The 20,578-nt window shown below is 37.7% G+C and overlaps 1 long non-coding RNA gene across 1 annotated transcript; it reads left to right on the top strand.

Moving 5' to 3' along the window:
* On the top strand, positions 1 to 18,677 carry LOC118579425. The gene is made up of 4 exons (XR_004944472.1): positions 1 to 75; positions 2,594 to 2,705; positions 18,171 to 18,275; positions 18,612 to 18,677. It is a non-coding gene; the product is annotated as an uncharacterized LOC118579425 (long non-coding RNA).
* The last annotated feature ends 1,901 nt before the right edge of the window (positions 18,678 to 20,578 follow it).

Here is a 20,578-nt window from a genome sequence, read left to right as displayed (position 1 = left end):
TTGTGTGTACCACATCTGTGGGAGTGCCCTTGAGGGTCGAAGAAGATGTCAAATCCCCTGTAAATAGAGTTACAGGTAAGTCGTAAACTAGTTGATGTGAATTCTGAACAATCCTCTGAAAGAGCAGTAAGAACTTCTAAGTGCTCATCCTTCTCACCGGCCCTATATTTAATTTTAGTTGCAAAATAATTGCACTAATTATCGCATGCTTGGCTACCAGGTTTTTTGTTTGTTTGTTTGTTTAAATTTGATTCTGGTTTTGTTTTTGATTTTTCATTCTTCAGTCTGTTGAGTAGGTGAGGCCAGCAATCTGGCAAAATTTTACATTCAAATTTTACTCCTCAGAGTCTGTGTCATTCTATGGTTGTGTCTGTGCATTCTCTTTTATATTTCCAGTCGTGTTTGAGTCTCAAGTTCACACCTCCTATAGTTCCAGATGAACTGAGGTGATTAAGCACATGCTTTTAAAAACTGCACCAAAGTCTTAACCTCACCGGCAGCAGTTGTGAATTTTAGAGTACTTAAAGAGTCCTACTTGACTCCTAGTTTCCCGTTCATCTTGCTCTGGGGCATCTACTCAATGCATATGTAATGTGTGTTCAGCTAGGGATTTGCAGAGCGTTCATATTCAGAGTTTTGACTACAGCATAGCTATTGCTTTCACATTTCCAAACTACCTGTCTAAGGACTCCAACTTCTCCTTCCCCGCATGATGTCTGCTCTTTTAAACTGGTCATGAAGGCTAGAACAATTTACAAAGTAAGCTGTAAACATAATAGCCATCAACACATTCGTTTATCAGTCATCACTGGCACAATTCCCCAATTAAAACATTATTGAAATAAATAAAAACTCCTATGGAGTCACAGAAGTAATAAACACAGACTCAGCATATATACTTCACTTAATTTTCCCAATGGTGACATTTTGGAAAAAAAACTATGCTATATAGCAACCAATAAAATTATGATCTAATTAGAATTTTGCCAATTCACTTCTGTGCATGTCCATCAGTGTTCATGTATGTGTGTGGTAAAATTTTATCATAAGCATAGGCTCACTGTGTCTACCCCTGAACTCAACCCATAGACCCTTCACTACAAGGATACCTTTGATTGTCCTTCTGCTAACACACTCACCCCCTTTCCTTCTATCATGTTCTTAGCCTCGTGTTAACCCATGACCTTAGCCCCTGGAAAGCCTTAGTTTCTATTTAATTTCTATAATTTTGATATTCCAGAATACAGCATAAGTAGAACTATATTGTATATTATATGCTAGTATTGACCTTTCTCAATAATATAATCATTTAGGAATTTGTCTAAGTTGTAACATATGTAAGTATTATTTCATTCTTAATATTGGATTATATTCTATAAAGTAGTTATACCATATTTGTATGGTCATTATCCCACTGAAGTGAGCTGTAATACATTTATATACAGTCTGAATTTTTTTGTTCGTTTTTCTGTGATTTTGTTTACTTATTTATTGAGAAAGATAGATTTTTGTTGCTCTGAGATAAATACCCAAGAAAACAGTCACTAAGTTCTTTGACAGCTAACTACTTGGCTTTTAGTTTTAAAAGACTAAACTGTCTTCTCAGGTGACTGCATTCTTTCTCAGTGTCATCAGCATTACACTTCTGCACTATTTACTGCTGTTGCAACTGTTTTCTAACTGATACCCTATCGTGGCTGCGGTGGGTACTGCGTTCCCTGAAATATTGTGTGTTCCCCGAAATAAAAATATCTGGGGTCAGAGAACAGACAGCCACTAGAACAGAGCCAGAAATGGTGGCTAGAAAATGGGTCAGAGCAAGCTATAGCAGAAGTTGGGTGGTGGTGGTACACACCTTTAATCCCAGCACTTGGGAGGCAGAGCTAGCCAGATTTCTGAGTTCAAGGCCACTTTAGAAACAGCTAAGCATGGTGACCCACGCCTTTAATCCCAGAAACCTAACCTTTAATCTCAGGGAGTGGGGGCAGAAAGAAAAAGGTATATAAGGCGTGAGGATCAGGAACTAAAGAAGAAAAGCATGTAGTTAGTTAAGCATTTGGTTGGCTAAGCGGTCAGGCTTTGGAGCAACACAGTTCAGCTGAGATTCATGTGGAGGAGGACTCAGAAGCTTGCAGTCTGAAGAAACAAGACCAGCTGAGGAACTAGCAAGGTCAGATAGCTGTGGCTTGTTCTGCTTCTCTGATCTTCCAGCATTCACCACAATAACTGGCCTCAGGTTTGTTTTTATTAACAAGTACCTTTAAGATTCCTACTACATCTGACACCCAGTTTCCTGTTACACGTGGCTTTAATCTGCACTTAGAACACATGCTCTAGAGAACACACAAAATACTCCCAAAACAACTTCAACAAATCCTCACTTAGAAACTGGGAGAGAGGCATGTGGAGACATTTTACTAATCACAGCACGCAAGTGCCAATTCTAGACATGAATCTTTTTAGGCGGTTGTTTTTCAGAATTACAAAACATTCTCGACACTCTACCATGTTATCTTCTGCTTTTAAAAATTTGTTTACTTCCAACTCTTGTGCATCTGTGTATCCCTGTGTGTGCATGTGCACATCTGTATAGATGCCCTTGGAGAGGAGAAGTGTGCAGAGTCCCCGGGAGCTGGAGTATACTCATGATTGTGAACTACCCAACATGTGTGCTGCTGACTGAATTCAGGTCCTTTGCAAGATCAGTAAGCATTCTTAATTTCTGAGTCTTCTATTACAGCCCTTTTCTATGGTTATCTTTGTTATATATGAAGACCTTGAAATTATATGAGAAAATACTTATAGCATAAGAATAACATAAAATTGAATACTAGGACAAAAATCTAATATTGCACTATTAAAAACATCAATTATATGTAAAGACTAGAAACAAATATACCAAAGATAGAATAATTAACTTTGATAACAGTAATGAATAAACTATGTCTATTTTAGATTTCTTTGTAATGTGGGCAGTTAGAAATTTATCTTCTGATATTACTGTTATTTTGCTAATTTATTGGTTTATAACTCAATTACTATTAAAATGTATTTTTCAAGATACTAATGAAAATATCAACTTGAATATTTTAGTTACAGTAATGTCTATCTAGTCTCTCTATTCTACTTTGATAAGTTAATACATTTCCCTAGCTCTCCAAAAATCACAAGGTAAGGACAGCTTGTAACTTTTCATATAAAGCAATATAGGTGATTATTTCTATTATATTTGGCAGTACCATCAACAAATAATATGAATAAAAATACATATAATACATATAAACTATAGAAATAACTCATGAATAATTTTGAGCCATATTCTACAATAAAGATTTTGTGGCAGCTGGGCAGTGGTGATGCATCTCTTTAATCCCCACAGTTAGGAGGCAGAGGCAGGGAGATCTTAGTGAGTTTGAGCCAACCTGGTCTACCAGGACAGCTAGGACTATTACATACAAAGAAGCCCTGTATCAAAAAAAAAAAAAAGATTTTATGACTAGTCTAAAATTTTAGATTAGTAACAATTAAGCAAGAAGACATTATAAACCTAAAAATATTTGCAATGAACTCTGACACATGCAATTTAATAAAGAACATACTACTAGACCAAGACATGGGGCAACCCCACTGAAATAACTCCATGTATCCCATCTAACCACAGTGCAATAAAGTGTGAAATCAATAGCAAAATAATCTCTGGAAATTGCATGACTTTATGGACATTTAATACTGAATGATAACAGGATCAAAGAAGAAATCAAGAAAATAATTTAAATAATGGAAAAATGAAACTTCAACAAAACCTCCAAGACACATTAAAACTCGGTGCTAAGAGGGAAATTTATGGTGCTAAATGGCCACATTGAAAAACCAGAAAGAGCACAAATAAATGAACTAATGATGCAATTCAAGAATTTGGAGAACAATAAAAAAAATCCAGTAGATGTGAAGAAATAATAAAAATCAAGGCAGAAATTAATGAGATAAAAAACAACATTTTCACTTACCAACAACAATAAAAAAATCAATACAAAAACACAAATCTAAGAGCTGGTTCTTTGAAAGGGTAAATAAGATCAATAGACCCTTATCCAAATTAACCAAAAGAAAGACAGAAGGAGATGCAGAGATGCAAATAAATAAAATCAGATACAACCATGGATACATTATAATAAACACCAAAGAAATTCTGAATATTATAAAAGAATACTTTTAAAATGCTATTAAGTTGGAAATTTAAAAGAAATTGCCAAATTTTTAGATTCATCTGAACCACTAAACAGATCAACAACTTAGACTAAAACAAATAGATTGAAACAGAAATAAAAAGCCATCTGGATAAATAAAAATCTCATGTCCAAATGGATTCACAGCAGAATTCAACTTTCAAAAAATTACTGAAACCAACACTTCTTAAATAATTAAAAACAATAGAAACAGAAGGAGGACTTCCAAACTCCTCTACAAAGCCAGTATCACCCTAACACACACACACACACACACACACACACACACACACACGGAAACAAAAAAGGAAAACTGTAGGCCAATATCCTTGATAAACAAAGATGAAAATGTTTTCAATAAAATACTGACAAACTGAATATCAGCATATGCTGGGGGATATCTTTCTGTACACTATGAATATATGTTGTTCCCATTGGTTAATAAATAAGCTGCTTTGGCCTATGGTAAGGCAGTTTAGAGGCAGGCAGGAAATCCAAGGAGAGAGACAGGAAAGAGAAAGGCAGAATCTGGAGAGATGCTAGCCTGCTGTCCAAGGAGCAACATACCAACAGACCAGTAAAGCCAAACATGTGGCAAAACACCAATTAATAGAAATGGGTTAATTTAAGATATAAGAGCTAGTTAGCAAGAGGCCTGCCATAGGCCATACAGCTTGTAAATAATATTAAGCCTCTGAGTGATTATTTTATAAGTGGCTTCATGACCATGGAGCCGGAGAAAACTTTTGACTACAAGCATATATTAAAGAGATCATACAAGGGTACCTCTGCTCCTCTTTCAGTCCTTCTTTGTTCTTTTCACCCTAAAGTCCTATGGGTACTTTCTAGGGACTGCCACCTCCTGCTCAGCCCACACTATCCCTCTGATATTCCAGTTGTCTTATCTGGCCTTGAGACTTAGGAGCAATCTACATTGAAAGGGGAAAATTCTCCCAAGCTTCTTTCTTGACCAAGCCACTGAAGGCAACAGAGTAGAGCAACAAAAAAATCATAGATAGAAGCCCCTAACTAGCAGACAAACAGAATAAATTGATGTTCTACTTTGCAATGAATTAGCTTAATTTTGAACACCCATACTGAAAGAAAGATGACTTGAACAAAAAGAAAGAAGAAAATCTAAACCAAAAAACTCCAGATGTCAGATGTTAGTTTTTGCAAATTCCAACATAAAGATAACAACAACAACACACACACACACACACACACACACACACACACACACACACACGTAGCTGGAATTTTTTTTTTTTTTTTTGGACTGCTAACCAGCTCCCAAATAAGGACATGGACTCTTATTAATTATGAATGTTCACCTTTAGCTTAGGTTTGTGGCACTAGCTCTTTTAACTTAATTTAACCTGTTTCCATTTATCTACGTTTTGCCTTGGGGCTTTTTACCTTGCTTCCATTGTGTATTCTCTACTTTCCTGCTTCCTCTGTATCTGACTAGTTGGCTGGCCCTTGGTGTTTCCCTGGCATTTGCCTCTCTCCTTCTGTCTCCCTCGGTCTCTGTCAAGCCTAGAGTCTTCCTCCTGCCTACTCTCTCTGCCAGAAAGTCCCACCTATGCCTCCTGCTTAGCTTCTGGATGTTAAGCTTTTTATTAGAACAAGCAGGTGCCTTAGGTAGGAAAGGTAATCAAATGCAACACATCTTTACATAGTTAACTAATATGCCACAACACATACACACACACACACACACACACACACACACACACACACACACACACCTCAAAATAACTTGTCTTCTCCCAGAATTACAAATTTCATTGTGATGGCTCCTAATAAATGTTGGAGGGCTCTGGTGCTTAAACACCTCCCCATCAATGATAGAAAACATCTTAGGATGATAGGAACAAGTTATTTGAAGAAATTGGAACTAAGAAACCAGAAAATCTAGCTATTCTAATATCTGACAAAATAGGCTACCAACCAAAACTAGTCAGAAGAGATAAGAAGACAAATTTTGTACTCATTAAAGGTAAAAAATACAGCAACAGAATATAACAACTCTAAACATATAGCCACCAAACAGGAACACCCAATTACATGAAAGATGCAATATTGTAGTTAGAAACCTAGATTGGCTCCCATCACAGTGATCATGGGTGATTTCTATAGCACATTCTCATTAATAGACAGGCCATCAAGAAAAAAATAAATAAAGGGAGAAACTCTGGCATTAAATAACACCATAAATCAAAGGGGTCTAATAGATGTTTACAAGATAGTCCATCAGACACTAATGAGTACAAATTCTTTTCAGTAGCCCATGGAACTTTCTTCAACTACTTATTACAACACAAGCAAGTCTCAAAAAGCACAACAACATTAAAATAATATCCCTGCATTCTAGCTGAACTCAATGGGGAAAAGAATGGATATCAATGGCAATAAAAACTATAGGAAATACACAGAGTCATAGGAACTAAACAAAACATTACTGAATGACAACTGTGTCTAGGAAGAAAGTAAGAGGGAAAATATAAATTTCTAAAATTGAATGAAATGGAAATATAACATATTAAAACTGATGGATCAAAACAAAGGCAACGTTGAGCAGAAAGTTTATACCAATGAGTGCCTACACCCAAAAAAATGAAGATCATAAAGTAATAACTTAATGATATACTTGAACTCCTTGGAAAATAAGAACAAACAACACTGGAAGAAGAAAACAGGAAGATATAATCAAATTTTGGACTAAAATGAATGAAATACAAACCATAAAAATTACAAAAAAGCAATGAAACTAAGAGTTGCTCTTTGAAGAAACTTTAGCTTAATTAACCAAAAGAGAGAGATACAAATAATGAAATTTGAGATGAAATGGGGGACATTACAACCTGCAATGAGGAAATTAAGAGAATCATAAGTACATGCTTTAAAAATCTATAGTCTATCAAACCACAAGATCTGAAAGAAATGGATAAATCTATAGATACATGTGGTCTAGCAAAAGTAAATTAAGAAAAAATAGTTTAAATAGACTTATATCATCCAACAAGATATGATTTTAAAAATCTTCCTTCTAAAAATAGTTCAGAACCAGATGGACCCAACACAGAAATCTACCATATCTTCAAAGAAAAACTAGCATCCATACTCCTCAAATTATTCAGTAAAATAAAACAAATAAAGGAATATTTTTAAATACTTTTTACAAAGCTAGCAATCACCCTGATATCAAGAACAAAAGTCCCAACAACAACAAGGAAAATCACAGGCCAATATCTCTGATGATCAGAGATGTAAAATTTTTCAATAAGATAATTATAAACCAGATTCAAGAACACATCAAAAAGATTATTCACCAAGATGATGTTGCCTTTATCCCAGAGATACAGGGATGGTTCAATATACATAAATCAGTTAATATGATCCCCACATAAAGCAGACTAATGGACAGAAACTACATGATCTTCTCATTAGATGCCTAAAGGGCTTTTGGCAATGTCCAACTTCACTTCATTACAAAAGTCTGAAGCAGTGGTCTCATATTAGATATTTACACTATAATTCATCACAATAGCAAAATTACAGCTATGAAGTAGCAATGAAATAATTTCATGGTCAGGGGTCACCACAGCATGAGGAACTGTACTGAAAGGTTGCAGCATTAGGAAGTTTGAGAACCAATGGTCTGAGAGAATCTAGGGATACAGGGAACATTTCTCAACCTTAAAAAGGCAGTACACAGCAGGCCTGCAGCCATGTGGCTAAACAGAGAATCACTCAGAGCATAGACAGTAAAACCAGGAGCAAAACGTGTTCAACATGGCATTTGAATTCTTAGCTAGAGCAAATAAGACAAGTCAAGTAGACGCAGGTGCTTCCACCAACAGGAAAGGGAGAAGCCAAAGCAACCTTATTTTCAGATGGTTTAATTCTATACATAAAAGACCCCAAAGACTCTACTCCTGAAGCTGATTTTAAAAAATCAGCTAAGTAGCTAGATACAAAATTCACACAGAAAACTCAGTAGCCTTCCTACATACAAACAATAAATAAATAAACAAATAAATAAATCAAGGAAACAATATCATTCACAATAGCTTCAAAAATAAATATCTAGGAATAAATCTACCTAAGGAAATGAAAGACACACACAATAAAAACATTAAGACAATAAAGAAAAACCAGAATGTAGAAAGACCTTTCATGCTCACAAATTGGTAGTATTAATATTATAAAATGACTCATCCTGCTAAAAACAATCTATAAAATTCAATACAATCCCCATCAAAATTCCAATTTAATTATTCAAAGAAAAAAATGTTAAATTTCATATGTAAATGCAAAAGATCCAGGATAACCAAAACAGTTCTTAACAACTGCAACAAAAATGTGCTAAAACCATCCCAGATTTCAAGCTGTGTAACATAACTATAGTAATAAAAAGGGCATCATAGTGACATAAAATCAGACACATTGATGAATGTAATATAACTGAAGACCCACATAAAAGGCCATACTCCTACAGCTCTCTGCTTTTTGACTAAGAAGCCAACAATACATATACATTGGAGAACCAAAATTTCAACAAATGCTGCTCACCAAACTAGACAGCTGTATGTCAAAGAATAAAACTGGATCTTATCTCCCACCCTGTAGAAAACTCAACTTCAAATAGACCAAGAAGTTCCACACAAAGTCTGATAGAGGAGAAAGTCAGGAATACACTTGAACTCATTTGCACGGGAAAGAACTTTCTAAACAGGCTCTGTAGCTCAGATAATAAGACCAAAAAATTAACAATGGGACCTTGTGAAACTATAAAGCTTTTGTACAGGAAAAAAAAAAAATCACTAAAGTGTACCTAGAGGAAGCCTATAGAATGGGAAGAAGTCTTTACCAGATACACATCTGGCAGAGTTAGTATCTGACAGAATATACAAAAAACTACAAGCGGGGCAGTGGAGAGAAAGAGTGGAGGAGGAAGGGAAGGAGGGAGGGAAAGAAAGTGGAAAAAGAAAAGAAAGAAAAATTGATGTTGACTATGGACTTGCTGTAAACTGACTTTATTATGTTTAGGTATATTCCTTGTATCCCTAGTCTCTCTGTGACTTTTATCATGAAGGGGTGTTGGATTTTGTCAAAGGCCTTTTCTGTATCTACTAAGATGATCACAATTTTTAAAAAATTTTCTTCCAGTTTGTTTATATGGTGGATTATATTTATTGATTTTTGTATACTGAACAATCCCTGCATGTCTGGGATGAAGTCTACTTGATCATGGTGGATGATCTTTTTGATGTGTTCTTGGATTTGGTTTAAAGTATTTTATTGAGTATTTTTACGTCTATGCTCATAAAGGAAATTGATCTGTAATTCTCTTTCTTTTTTGGGTCTTTATGTGGTTCTGGTATCAGGGTAACTGTGGCCTTGGAAAACAAGTTGGGCAGTGTTCCTTCTGTTTGTATTTTGGGGAATAATTTGAAGAGTATTGGTGTTAACTCTTCTTTGAAAATCTAGGGAGTAGATCCAGGTGGGAGAGGAGGTAGGGGGAACCAGGAGGAGGAGAGCAAGAGTAAACTATAATCAAGATATATCGTATGAGAAAAGAGTCCATTTTTAATAAAAGAGGGGGAAATTTCTTTTATTTATAAAATTATAATTAAAATATTTTCAAGATTTTGCTTTAAAAAACTAAACATCAAGAAAACAAACTATACATTTTATAATAGAGTATAGAACTAAACATACTTCTCAAAAAATAAAATGCAAATAACTGAGAAAGAGTTTTTAATATTCTTAGACATCAAGGAAATGTAAATTAAAATTACTTTGAGATTTCATCTTAGCCCAGTCAGAATGAGTAATACGATTACAAGTACTGGTTTGGATGTGATGGACAGGAGACTTTCACTCACTACTGATAGAAGCACATTCTGGTGCAGCCACTACAGAAATCAGTGTTGGAGTTCCCCAAAAAAACTAGAAACAGATCTACCATATGATCAGCTATCACTCTGTATCTACCACAGGGATACTTGCTCATTCATGTTCATCGCTGCTTTATTCACAAAAGACAGAAAATGAAAACTTTAGTGGGAAGAAATTCACACCTAAGACCTGGAGAGGTCATGGATCTTAGAGGAGAACCTACTACTGTTTCCTAAGCCAATATAATGTCTAACTTGGGATCCTTATGCACAAAGTTTGTAGGAGTCAGAAGATCAGCAAGCCTGCTGAGATATTGTGTCTTCTGTATAGGCAGAGAGGCCACACTCATGAAATCTCAACAACACAGTTGCCTGAGGCTTACACAATGACACCAATAGTCAACTTGCTGTTGGTGAAATTTCAGACAGCTGAACCCCTAGATAAAGGACTACAGGAAACCAATGGCTGCTCAGAGGGAGAATCCATCTTCTTAAAGGCTGAGTGCCCTGATAGATTATCCAATCCCCAGTGATCAGACCTAAACACACGCACATGTAAACAACACTAAATGCACTCAGTAGGTTGTGTGTGTGTGTGTGTGTGTGCATGTGAATGCAGAACGCCACAATATTAATTCTAGAAGAGACAATGAATTTGAAAAGAAGCGATAGTGGACATGTGAGGAATTGGAGGGGGAAGAGGGAAGGGTTGACTGATTTAAATGCAGTGCTTATGTAATGAAAGTCTCAAAAAGACTAAAAATTAAATTAAATATATAAAATACTAGAATTAATGTATAATTAAGGGAAGTTATCCAAAATACTATCCAAATACAAAGTCAAATATTATGTATTTTGTTATCTTTGTATGTGTATATACAATCAAGCACACATATATGTATGCATATATGTGAATGAGGGCACATACATACAGTGGTCAGAAGAAAAGCTGTAGTGTTGATCCTTACCTTCTACCTTGTTTGAATCAGGTTCACAGTTTGTTTTTGGCCATATACCCCTAACTAGTCAGCCTACAAGTGTTTCATCTTCCTATGGCCACATTGACATTACAAACCTGTGCTAGAGTGCTTGACTTTACATGGATTGTGGGGATTCGAACTCAAGTCCTCATACTTTCACAGTAAGTACCTTTACCTACTGAGACATAGCCTCAGCACTCGAGTTAAAAATTTTTAAATTTCAAATACAATAAATAAAGCCTAAGATATAAACTAAAACCTTGATAGACAGTCAGTTGGCATCTCACAGGATAACCTGGGCCCTAGGCAATCTTTCTAATTTGCTGACTCACACTCTTGAGTCAGTGTGGTCTCCAAATTTGGCTCAGCAATCTGGCTTAAATAAATAAATTTATATAGTCTATTTAAATTTTTAATTTTTGGTTCTTTCTTTTTATACAACCAAAAAGAAAATCTGTCCTCCCTACTACAAATCAGTAAATATACCATATTAAATGCAGTCTCAACTCAGTCATCACACACACACACACACACACACACACACACACACACACATTATTTCAGATATTTTTTACTTGAAATTTATGAAACTTCATAAACATCTATAGGTAATTAAGAGAAAAGTGAAATTGATTTACAACATCATGGAGGCATTTCTATGGCCGGTTGCAAAATTCTAAAATCTCCAGGTGGGAAGCATAGACCTTTTGTCTTCACCATCAAGCCATTAACATTTAAAAACTGGCAAGGCTGGTATTTCGCGTAGTAAATAACTCCTGATACAACCATCCACACATCAGTGTCAGAGGCTCATGCTGCATTCTGACTTAACCGTGTGTCTGGGAAGTGGCCGAATACTAGTTCATAGCATTCTGTTCCGCTGTAATAAGAGCTGGGGAGAAAAGTCCTCAGAGTGCAATATTAATAATTAGCATGCTGATGACTAGTGTGCCTTTAAGAGCTCATAAATTAGAAGTTCATGTCATGAATACTGCAAACACCCCACTAACACATATGCTCCTGAAAACACAGTGGGCCATAACGAGGGAGGTAAAATGGGGTAGCTTTTATAATTTATACATTATTCATTTCCCATCGGTTTTCATAACAAACAACTCCTAGCAGGAAATGAGCTGCCAAAGAAAAGTTACAGCAAAGGAATCTTGGGGCTGGAGCTAAATCAGCTAATAAGGAAAAAAAAAAATATTAGTGTTGAAGAGTCTGTTGATACCAGATAGAGGGGTCTGCAGGATGTGGGAGAGCCAGCTTTCACCTTTAGGCCACAGGGGATGAGAGTGAAGAGATCTCACTCTCTGCTTCACTCGGTTTCTGAAAGGATTTTAAGTTATTCAACAGGAAGGGAAATTGGCAATGTGGTTATATTATTACCTACCTCAGAAAGTCCTTCAAAGATTCCTCTGCAGCCAATATGCTCCATGCATTTCATCTAGCAGAATGTTAGCTTCTGCTTCAGGGAACTTGTTTTAATTTGCAAACATCCCATTGAGAACTGATCCTGTGTGAGGAGCTTATGCCTGAGGAGTCTCCCCTTCATGGTACCATTTTCATTTTGGAAAATGCAGCAGAAGAGGTCCACATTAGAACTTGATGGAAATGCCTGGCTGTTCGCAAGGGGATATGCCAGTGAGATGTTTTTTTGTTTTTTGTTTTGTTTTGTTTTGTTTTGTTTTTTCTCAAAGACTTTCCATTCGGGGAAATGGCAATGTTTGGGTGTTCTGAGGGGTCTCAATCATTACAAACATTTAGCTTGCCCCCCACCCAGTGGTATGCTCACTGATCTGAAGTGAACATCTTGTAGTGAACTCTCCTAAGAGATTGCAGACATTCACTCCATCCTCACCCCAGCTGCACTATGATCTTGTAGACAAGTTGATGCCTCCTCTGTTCATTAGAGTATCCTTGCTAGTTTTGCACAAAATCTGCTGTCTTTGCAATAGTGCTGTAAGGGTCCTAGGCTATAGAGTTAATGTGCTCCCACAGAATTTATATATTAAAGCCCTGACCCTCAATGGGATGGTATCTGGATATGGATCTTTGAGAATTTCCTGGATTGAGGTAAGGTCCTGCAAATGGTCTTCCACCACCATGACAGGAGAAGAAAAGATATGAGATTCATTCTTTCTCCCCCACCTCCTCTCTGCTCCCTTCTTCCTTGCCTCCCCCCTCACCCCTTCTGTGTTTCTCCTTCTCTTTTGTTTCCTATAAGCAAGTAAGCACTCTCAAAGAAGCTGATCACCTGGGATCCTGGACTTGGATTTCTAGCCTGGGGGACTATGAGAAACAAATACAAGCTGTCAAAGCCTCCCAGCTGGTGTCTCTACAACAGCACAAAGGAAGGGCTATAAACTTCGTATGATTTTGGTATTTAGTAGCCAAAATATCAAGTTACCTATACCATTTTTCCTCTTTGGTTTCCTTCCTTTCTTCTTTCTCTCTTGATATAGTACTATGGATTGAACCTAGGGTCCTTTACATTCTAAGCAAGTGTGTTACCATCAACCTATATGTTGATATTTCCCAATTTAGTGGCAGGATTTACTAAGTAGCACAAACTGCTCTTAATCTTGCTTTGTAGGCCAATCAAGCCTTGAACTTGCAATCCCTCTGCCTCAGATCCCAAATACCTGTGATTCTATATCTGTACCACTAGGCCTAGCTCCATCTGTAATTGTTGATTGGCAGGACCCATTTATAAAAAGAAATGTGTTCAGAATATCAGTGGTGTTTAAGCCAAGGGACAAAGAGGTGAAGAAGAAAGGGAATTGAGTCAAGGAAGGAGAGCAGTACAGGCAGGGCAGCATGCCTGAGCTGTTCTCAAGTTCCTAAAGAACAGCAACACTGTCAGAAGCCACATGGGAAAACAGTGTCCAAATGCATCCATTGACTGGTTTCCTGGCTTCTATCCTTTCCTGTCACTTGCTGCACAGAGGTCTCCCCTCTGCTCTTTTGGAATGAAGCTCTGGGTAGAAATTGGGAAGCCAGAGCCCTGTGCATCCAAGCTCTGAAAGCAGGAACTGCTGTGGCTCCTGCTGCAGTGAGCATAAGGAGATTCAGCCCCTCATCCAGCTTTCGTCACCATGAGCAAAAAACTTCAACATTGTACAAGAACTGTAGACCCATAAGAACAGAGGCCACCATAGAGGCTGGTGAAACAGAAAGTAGGGTGAGCAACGGAGACTAATGTGAAGGATGAGATAGACTGATCTGGTATGCCCCGGCATGGAGGTAGGATCGAGCACCTTCTCTCTCCTCCTTCAGTAATGGGAACATTTAAAGAACACATACAATGCAGGAAGGGAAGCCCAGTCAGTAAACTGCTTACTGAAAAAGGCATGAGAACCTTAGGCAGATTCCCAGAAAGAGTTGGCATGATACATGCACTTGTTATCCTCGTGCTGGGGAGGCTCAGACAGGAAGATCCCTGGGGATCACTGACCAGCCATCTTAGACTACTTGGCAAGCCCCAGGTACCAGTGAGAGACACTGCTACATAAAATAAGATAAGCATTGTATAAGGAATGATACATGATACCCCTGGTTGATCTCTGGTCTCCACACTCATTTCCACCCCACCCCCCACAAACATGCACACATATACAGACAATATATATATATATACACAGACAATAAATATATATGATTTATGCTCACAGAAGACTCAGGCCAGAGCATAGGACAACTCCATGACCATAGTCAGTGAGAGCCCTCTGCATTACTATTGTCAGGATGGAATTACACAAAGATGTCAGCAGTCCTCTTGACTGTTATGGCTCTTGACCCTTTTAAACTTTATCAGCTCAAGTCAAGCATTTCCACACATTGTGGCTGAGAACAAGGCATGGCTGCTAAGAAGCAGGGGATGCATAGGACGACTTCTGCTACTATTCTATTTTTAAGAAATGTTGCAGACATTGCTATGGAAAGCAACAGGTAACATTCTGTATAAAATATGTTCCACCAGCTGGCGCCACCAGCCAGTCCTCCTCCTGTGCAGCTGCTTTACTTCCAAGACTCTCCAGGGGCCGACAGGGCAAGTCACTTTTTGTGCTGTGCCTGTGGTCTCTCTTCCAACTCCTCTCCCAATTATGGACTGACCCTTTCAGCCGTCTGCTTGATTGCACTTGCCCTTAGCCTCTGAATGATGAGAACAGCATATTGACTTGGAGATGTGTACCTACATCAGCATGTCTGCCTGAAACTTCCCACTTCCTGACTAAATCAGTCTTTGGTACAGTAAGGAACCTAATTCCTACTTTTGAGCAATGGCAGGGAAGTTGTGGGAGGCCACAAAGAAAATGGTACCTAAAGCATTTGTTCCTTTATGTGCCACAAATTGAAAGGGCTCCCCCAGGGCACAACCATTCCTTGATGGGTTTTGAAGGCTCAGTGTGTAAGCTGGAATCTGCCATGTCAGGAATAGTCAAGAAATATCTGCTGCCCAGCTCCTGGTGCTGACAGACCTGGGCTGTTCTCAAACTTGTCAGAAAAGCTTCCTTTTAGCAATTGACAACAGTCAATGCTGAGATGCTTAACTCGTCCAAGTATTGAGAATAAGGGACTGAGTGTTCAATCATAAACAGGGTATCTACATTAACCCCACATACACACCACTCAGGCTCAGCTAACACAGAGGAGGAGAAGGCAGAAAGAACTGAGGAGCCAGTGGATGGAGAGGAGTGCTACACAGTACTGTTTTCTAGATATGACATGGCCCTCATTGATAAGCTCAGAGCTGCTATGGTTACCTGAATATGACCTACACAAGATTAAGACAGCCATGATCCCAGCATAGGTGACTCCAGCCTCATCCCTTTGGTAGCAGGTAATTGTTGGGGGAGAAATAATCTTTTTTTTTTTTTTTGAGGTTATGGCACTGGTAGGTTTCCCATGTTTCTGTGGGTAGCCCCAGACTTATGCATATATGAGCAGCATTTACAAGACTTAACGAGTTATAAGAAGGGGAGTATGACAAAGTTAGAAAGTGTTTATGAAGAATATATAGGGGTTTTGGGGAAAAGGGGTAGGTCTGATCATATTTCTTTGTATACATATATGAAATTCTAAAAAATAAAGTAAAATTTTAAAGACATCTGTCAAACCAACAGGAAAATTGATAGAACAGAAAAATCATCATGTTAAATGAAATAGGCCACACTCAGAAAGACATACGCTGCCTGTTTTTTCCCATATGTGAATTCCATATTTTAGTTTGGTGTGTGTGTGTGCTTATATGACACTCACCACTAGCTCTTGTCTTAATGTCTTTGCTTCCTGATTGGCCAGAATGTGAGGGGCCTTGCTATATAGCCCTACCATAAGAGAGTCATCCTGCCATGCCTTCACCACCATGTTAGACTAAGCCTTCTGAAACTGAGCCAAAGCAGATCCTTCCTTCCTTAAGTTGTCCTTGTCAGGTATTTTGTTATCATCTTGAGACAAGGAACTAATACAGATATTATGAAAAAGGCTGAGGCCAGCTGGAGCCAGTACATTTTCATCTATCTGGGAACCCAAGAGATGAAGTATGGTCAGAATCCACGGTTTTCATGTGTTCTGTGGATATGTAGATGTGTTTGTCTTTTCATTTCAGGAAAATTCTTTAGCATTCTATAGCTGAATATACCATTTTTAAAAAAATCTTTGGGTGTAAAATTCATCTCCTAGATCACTTTTTCTTATCTTAGTTTGTACCTTTCCTTGTCTTACCTGCTCCCTAACATTTGCCTTGTTTTGTTCTTATTTGGATTCACAATGATTATATACATTCACCTCTAGGTTAATAGTTAACATGTAAATATGGATTATTTACTCTTACTCTGGATTCTGATTTTTCTTTAATGGCATTGTTCTAGGATTAGATTTTGTTTTCTTGGGTCTTCAGATCACTCTGTTGTTTTGATAACTAATATAGGAAAAAATGTTAGACTTGATGAACACAATTGTAAGACAAATTTGACAGACTTCATCCTCCATCTGCCACTGTCTGTCAATAGATTCTCGCTCTGAAAAGTTGGACAAGTCCTGCAGTTTCTGTGGTCCCTTTCAAGTCACAAGAACAGCCTCACTATGACAGAATCTGATCCTAAGTACATAATAGTCCAATCATTAAGTTTCTCTGCTCACTCATTTCAGACCCACTTCAAGCAGAGACATCAGTCATGTATGCAAGGTGTCTGCTTTCCCCCATTCTTTTCTATAACCTGGTCCAGGCTGGGATTCTGAAGCCTGAAGTCTTTCACTCAGAAAAAGGCCTTGTTCTGCTAGTTGAGCCCTCTAGAGAATGACAGGACCACAATGCAGAATCCTTCCTTGATAATCCTCAGCAGTTCCCAGAGACCTTCTCATGGTGGCTTCTGATCACTGCTCCCAGAACTAATTTAGCGATGACCCCTTCCAACTGACCACATTCATGTTTCCTACTACCAAAATTTCTGGTCTCCCACCCCTTTCTGGATCACTCCACCCCACCTAGAAATCCTCTTTGATAGATACTTTTTCACATCACATCCGTGAAGCCAGACTTATTTCCTTCTTTTTTTTTTTTTTATGTCTATGAGCCAATCTTAGAAGGTACAGACATCCATCTCTAATGTTTCCTTTGTGTTGAATTCATCTGGGGTCAGGGAGGATATACAGCTCTCTCCTGCCCCATGTAGGGAGGGCATAAAGATGAGAGTATAACCTGTTGGCACCTTTTTTCATCATTCCTTTCAACCTCATCTACATATCAAACCTGGAGGTAGTTAACCATAAAACCTGGCCAAACTATCAATGAGTGTATTTTGTGTTGGAGGTTTTGTTTATCTTTGTGCAACAGCATTTAACCTATGATGACACTGAGCACCTGTTGAATTTCTAATATGATACTAATGTGTGTTGTAATAAATAACTTCCAAAATGGCAATTCTAGCATTCTCTTGATTTCATAACCATTCTCACAAGCACAATAGTAGCTTAAAACAACACAAATTTATTGCCTTTACAGCTCTGTAGGGCACATGGGTCTCTGTGAATTAAAATAAAATTTTGCTTCACAGGGTTTGAATCATTTCTGGAAGTTGGCAAGGGTCTCCAGTGTGGGGAACACTCTCTTTCTTTATGACCTCCTCTGTCTCAAAGGACAGTCAGAACTTTCCCCTCAGGTATGTGAACATCAATGAATGTAATTCAAAATCAGAATCTACCTTTGGGATTGTATTGCATCTCTTAGTCTGTGTCTCCTAGACCCCAGGGCTTGACCCCATTTACTGGGCTTTCTCGAGTATACATGTTCATCTCATCTGTAGATTCTATGAGCTATCTCTAACTTGCTTACCTAGAAGATTTATTTAATTTTTTTGTTTATGTTTGTGTTATACCGAATTTACCACTGTCTATTTTAGTGTCTTCCTGTCAAATAATCTGGGCTAGAACTTGGGGTTAACGTTCCACAGAAGCAAAGGCTTCATGAATGTAATTCTGAGCTGTCGATTTCACAGGCAAGGAGTGCTTCTGTGTGTCTATGACGTATTGGATGCTAAGACTCACGGATCAATAATATCTCAGTAAGTACAATACTTCATTTTGCCTCGCTCGAGGAAGGATTCATTTTGTTTGGAAGAAGTCAATGAAAGAAGGCTAACTAATAAAAATGCAGTGTTTCCTTACAGTGATTTAGGTTTCTGCTGAATTTGAAATTTTTATGCCAATACTCCATGGGTCACTGATTTAGACAAATTAAAGGCATAAATCATATGAGTGCTATAATTGCAGGAGTGGTTTGGTTTTCACTTTACATTTACAGAATCTATTTGTTTTGCTCTGTTTTATTGCCCAGATTTACCTGTTTTTGTTGTTATGCTAAGGTAGTATTCTCCTTGGGATATCCATTTGTCTACGCCTTGCTTATAGAGTCCCACTAGGTGGGTCCTGGGCTTCAGCAGCTTTTTAGATAGTGCAGATCTTTTGCAAAAGCACCAGTTTCCAGCTGTCACACTCACAGTATCATCGACCTATGAAAAGTCCTTAGGGAGAGGGTCAGTAGGTAACTAGCCAATATGTTACTGTGTGGAATTAATCAAAATTATTCTTTCACAAATGAGTAATTATAAATAATATTTTATGAATGTATCATATACTAGTTCAAGACATTATTAAATTCATTTTTCCTGTAATGTAGGGTTTTCATTCTCAATATACAGCTTAAAAACCTGTAAATTTTTAAAATTCTAAATGCTTCAGGCACATACAGAGACAGGGTAAGAACTGCAACCAGGTCTAACTTACTTGGAGCTCATTCACTGCTGCCAACAACTCAAAAATGTTGACTTCTGCTCAACTTTCCCATTTGCTTCCTAAATAATTCAAACTGTGTTTATGTTCACTTTTGACACTTTTATCAGAATGAAAACACAAATCTTTGTATGAATTGTCACAGAGAATTCAGAAAAGTTGGGGGTTGGCTCTTAACACTGGGCCATCCATCTAATTTTAGTTTGGTAATTGACAGTGGCCACTGTAGAGTCCCCTTAAAACATAAAATGAAAGGAATCGCTGCTAAAAGAGGCCTCTAAGAGCAATGTGGGAACGTGTATTTTTGCAGGTTCAAATCATGGTCCTCCCCTTCTGCCCCCTTAGGACAGGAAGAAAGAGACACCAATAAGCAAGGTTTTCTTTGGTGAGATCAAATTTACTGTAGAATAAAAGTGAAGTTAAATGACAGAACTTGGGGTCTAGGAAGATTCTCCACACAGTCCATTCTCTCTATTTCCTGTTTGATGATACTGAACAGATATTTAATCTATATTCTTCTTGGCATTTCACGAGTGTTCCTATTTCTACATAGGTCTGCAAATGTGTGCACTAATGCATGTGGCCTAGTGGGGTGTTGTAGATGAATTTCTAAACAGTCTTATTAAATAAAAAAAACACAGAGCCAGATATATAGGTGAAAGCCTGGAAGAGATCAGGGAAATAGGGAAAGCCACAGCTAACCTTTACCTGACCAATGTGTGGTGATTAGGAGCACTCTCTGGCTCCAAACATGTGGCCCCATTTCTGGTTATGTCTTTTGCTAGTTGTTTTACTAAACATTGATAGATTTAACTGTTCTGAGCCTTATACTCCTACCTATAAAAAGGATGTTATAGTGGAACCAATGTCACAAGGTTGAAGACTTGTCTTAAAAAAAATATGTCCTTAATAAGTATGTACTTATATGTGTATGGGAGCTTTGCCTACATGCATTTATATATGCATGAGTATATATTCATAAGGACATATAAACATTTTTAAAGACAGGGCTTTGCTATTCCAGGCTGGCCTTGAACTCATTGTATAGCTGAGAATGATTTTGAATCCTCAGTCCCCCTGCCTCTGCTTCCTAAGTGTTAGGATTACAGGCATGGGCTGCCATGCACAGTTTATGTTGTGCTGGGTATTGGTCTTAGAGCCTTATGCCTCTAAA

This window comes from Onychomys torridus, chromosome 3 (assembly GCF_903995425.1).
Source record: "Onychomys torridus chromosome 3, mOncTor1.1, whole genome shotgun sequence".
Taxonomy (NCBI): Eukaryota; Metazoa; Chordata; class Mammalia; order Rodentia; family Cricetidae; genus Onychomys; species Onychomys torridus.
The sequence above is the reverse complement of the archived record's forward strand: the minus strand, read 5'-3'. Positions and strand labels throughout refer to the sequence as shown.